We start from the raw sequence: 5,000 nt of genomic DNA on the forward strand, positions 1-5,000 counted from the left end.
TGTTGTTTTTGAAACAACTACCGCTAAGAAATATTATCCTCAATCCTGAACTAAGTTGAACCCTAATGATCCCAAGAGAATTAAAGTAATCTTTTTTTTTTATCATAATCTGCTCAGGTCTAACTGAATTCGATGATGTAAGCTTTCTAAACGTAGAACATCTCTCTTGTTCTACGAGGGCTGTTCCGGAAGTAATACCTCCTATTTTTTGAATGGATCGGAATGAGGTTGCAAATTTAATTGTTATGATGACCGAATTCATGCATTCATGGCATAAAAGTATCATCTCTCAGTTGCAGATATTGACAGTGTGGCTCTAAGAAACATTAACACAGCTGATGCAGTTGATGTTAACAAAGTTAGGAGGTGGGTTCGTCGATTTCAGAAATGTGAATGACAAAGCGTACTCTGGATTTTTACGACCAAGGCATCGTTTAGTAACGGCAAATGTGCATTAAAAATGGTGGTGACTATATAGAAAAATAAATACCCGAGCACTAAAAGTCGCTCGTTTGAATGGTACGTCTCCCGTCTTCATAGGTTTTTAACGTTTAAGTTTTTGAGTTTAAAAAATAGGAGGCATTACGTACCATTTTTATTAACGTTAGTATTTAAGTTTTCCATTATCATAAATACAAGGTGCCTTCAAGAACTTTCCAGACTTTTTTTTTTGTACATACATATAAAACTGTTGTAGACTCTTGAAAATTCAGTAAGTTATTGCTATACATTTTTTTTTACACGGTGGTCACCACTTATCAAGGCCCGGAAGCCACTCAGGGATAAGGGTTATTGCAAGTACAGTACGTTGGTGTGGAGATTTAATGAAGTGTTTACTTAAGAGGGCGGTTCATAAGGAATTTGTTAACGTTGGACTTGAAGACATCCAAGTTGTAGTAAGGTGGGAAGCAGGCAGACGGAACAGAGTTCCACAGGCGTGCAGTTCTAAGAAAGAAACTTTCATTTTATGAGATTACTGATCAATATTTATTATTTCAGTTTCAAATAAACAGCTACAGCAGGAATTGGAATACACGCTACTAAAGCCTGATTGTCACAGCTGGTGAATTTCAAAAATGCAATCTGGACGTGAGGACAATTTAGAAGAACGATATGCGATAAAATTCTGTTTTAAACTTGGAAAAAATGCCACAGAAACATATGGAATGCTTCAGACTGCTTTTGGACCAACTTGGATCCATGCGAATGGAGCATCAATATTTAAGTGGCATAAGAGATTCAAAGGAAAGAAGAGAGTCTGTAAGCGATGATAAGAGGTATGCGAGAAGTAAGGAAGTCAGAACACCAAAGTTGATTGGCCAAATAAATAATTTCGTGGATAAGGACCGTCGCGTGTCTCTTTATCTGTGCCTAAGCCAAAACGTAGATTCCATGAACAAAGCTTCTTTCTTAGAACTGCACGCCAGTGGAACTCTCTTCTGCTTGCCTGTTTCCCGTCCGACTACAACTTGGATGTTTTCAAGTCCAACATAAACAAATTCCTGATGAACCTTCCCCCTTAAGTAAGACACTTTATCAAATCTCCAATACTAACGATTACTACGACACTATCCCATTGATTACTGTACACGCAATAACCCTTATCCCCGAGTGGCTTCCGGGTCTTGATAAGTGGTGATCTCCATGTAATAAAAAAAATGCGATAATAAGTACACAGTTTAATGTCAACTGTATATAATTATATATAATTTATTATTTAATGCCAACTGTATATAATTATATATAATTTATTATTTAATGCCAACTGTATATAATTATATATAATTTATTATTTAATGCCAACTGTATATAATTATATATAATTTATTATTTAATGCCAACTGTATATAATTATATATAATTTATTATTTAATGCCAACTGTATATAATTATAATTTATTATTTAATCTCAACTGTGTATAATTATATATAATTTATTATTTAATGCCAACTGTATATAATTAGATATAATTTATTATTTAATCTCAACTGTATATAATTATATATAATTTATTATTTAATGCCAACTGTGTATAATTATTCACGAGGAACTGAAGATGAACGAAGTTTGGCCCAAGGGTGCAGGCAACAACTCCATTCTTATCACAAACTATTTAACCAAGATTGACATCAAGACACTTTCTCACCCTCCATATAGTCCAGACCTTGCTCCCTGTGACTTTTAGTTATTCCATAAGCTCAAGGAAAACCATAAAGGCTGTCATTATGAGACAAAGAGATGAAAGAAACTGTGACGAGAGTGATTGACATGCTCACGCAAAAGGAGTTCCATGGGGCCTTTCAGAAGTTGTTGTCGAAGACTCTTCAAAATTCAGAACGTTATTACTATACATCTTAGGAGATGACTGACCAATTTCTATGAGTTCAGGTTCAAGTGAACAGCTACAGCAATAATTGGAATACACCCTACTAAAGCCTGATTTTCACAGCTGGTGAATTTTATTTTATTTTTTTTTTACACGGTGGTCACCACTTATCAAGGCCCGGAAGCCACTCAGGAATAAGGGTTATTGCAAGTACAGTACGTTAGTGTGGAGATTTGATGAAGTGTTTACTTAAAGGGGCGGTTCATTAGGAATTTGTTAACGTTGAACTTGAAGACATCCAAGTTGTAGTCAGGTGGGAAGCAGGCAGACGGAACAGAGTTTCAAAAATGCAATCTGGACGCGAGGACAATTAAGAAGAACAATATTTAGAAGTTATTAGAATGGTATAACAAGTGCATTGCAGTCGGAGGGGATTACTTCGAAGGGGTCTAGAGTTTTATGTGCGTACTCGCAATAAAAGTTTGGTAAATATAGGGTTACGTAACAACAGAACACCGATCGCTCTAATTTGTTTTTTTTTAGGGGTAATCGAGGTCGCTGACAACGAATCTGATACTCAAACCGGGGGTAAATTTACTGTTTGCATGGTATTAACCCCTGAACTCACAAACTACTTTCCGCCATTTTACAGCTTCCGTTTACGCTACGCACGTGCTGCAGCAGAAACGACGGCTTGCTTCACCTAGCAAACTGCCTTCTCACATTGCGTACCAACACCACAGCAGCCCTCCCCCCGCTCGCGCCCCCAATGTAAACAGTAAAATCTTCGAAAAATGTTAAATGGTGTTCTAATCGTAAATGTTGGTGCGTTACTTACGGAAAAACGGTTATCTAAACTGCAGAAGCACCTATTAAGCCACATAAGTTCTATAAATACACCTCCCGCAAAAAAAAAAAAGAACGAATGAAAAACATAAAATATACACAATGCATTACACCCAAAGGATGATACTTTTTTTTTGTAAACCGCATTAAAAACTACGTGAAACAAAAAAGAATAAAAGGTCCCCAATTTGTTGTACTTTTCTTTAATTGTAAGTCATTAAAAAATGTCAGTCCGTAATTTTTTCCAACCAAAAAGTGTTGTAATGTACTTTTTGAAAATTTGAAAATTCTTTGTTCCAGGAAGAAAACAAAAAAACAATTAAATTACCCCCCTCCTCCCCAACTTAGAGTCCTTTCCTTTTCTTGTTTTATTTCTTTTTCAGCTAATTTTAAATTTTCCGCGGAAGATTAGTACGCCATGTGAGAAGGCAGTTTGCTAGGCGTGCGCGCGTAGCGTAAACGGAAGCTGTAAAATGGCGGAAAGTAGTTCGTGGGTTCAGGGGTTAATACCATGCAAACGGTAAATTTGCCCCCCCCCCGGTTTGAGTATCAGATTCGTTGTCAGCGACCTCGATTACCCCTAAAAAACAAATTAGAGTGGTCGGTGTTCTGTTTTTACGTAACCCTATATTTACCAAACGTTCTCATACGAAAAAAGTCTGGAAACTTATTGAAGGCACCTCGCAGATTTTTTAACTCTAGTTTTATCAGTGATCCAACCATCTGTGAATGTGGTCGGAAGGACCATACTTGGAAGCTAGGGAGTTCTAGACATCAACTGTAACCTTTAAGTCAGGGTCTTACCAAATATAACGCTGGGACCTAGTCGGTTACAGAGTTCATTAGTAAAATAAACGTCATGTTTATTATACGGCCCACGTTGTGTTAGTTGGATCCAAGTCGCAGGTCACTGAAGATATGACGCCTCAAGGTTCGCTTGATCGAGACATTCTTGTTATTAGTCGTTTCTGTGGTTATAAATGATCAATTCTTCTCGTTACGTTGTAAGGTGCCAATATCGTACAGAAGAGCGTCCCTAGACTTAGTCGGTGTTGAATATAAGACTAGCAGGTTGCCCGAAATTGCCCGGCCGTAAAATACGCTTAAATATGATATTTTGATTAATTCAGATTTCATATTTATTATTATATTATATTGGGCCCAGTATATAGTAATGATTCAAAAAGTAAAAAAAAAAAAAAAATGACTCGCGCACTACCACCGAGAATCAAAACCAAAAAGTTTAGCTCATGATTCATTTTTTCCTTTGACGTTAATGCCTTACCTATGAAGACATGTTTGTTGCAAGGCTAAAAATTAAAACATGAACCAATAGCTATTACGTTATGCATGCATGTTCATAACGCCGTCGTTCAACCTTCACCTGGCAAATTCCATTTCTTTAATTTTCACACTTTTTCAGCAATGTTTCCCGGCTAAAACCGAAATATAAAGTTTCTCATGGGCCCGAATACCCTATATATTAAGTTTCATGCCTGTAGATCAAAAACTGACAAAGGAGTTTGGTAGGCAAAATTTTTAAAACAAATATATGTACGCATAAATAAATAAATAAATAGAAAGAGGTTCGTGTTTCCTACATACTTAAATTAAAAAATTACGCCTGCAAAGAACTAGATCTTCAATTGGATCGTCTCCTGCATATGCAAACAGAACACAGAAACATCTCCATCATCTTCCAAGGAAAGATGTTCATACTCCGGACTTGATAAATACGGAAGCAAAAAAATGACACCCTGGAATTAAAAAAATGTTCGAAATTCCCTTGTATTCATAAAGAGAGGGGTAATGTGTTTTCAATATATT

This window comes from Euprymna scolopes, chromosome 38 (assembly GCF_053919585.1).
Source record: "Euprymna scolopes isolate OS-2025 chromosome 38, ASM5391958v1, whole genome shotgun sequence".
NCBI lineage: Eukaryota > Metazoa > Mollusca > Cephalopoda > Sepiida > Sepiolidae > Euprymna > Euprymna scolopes.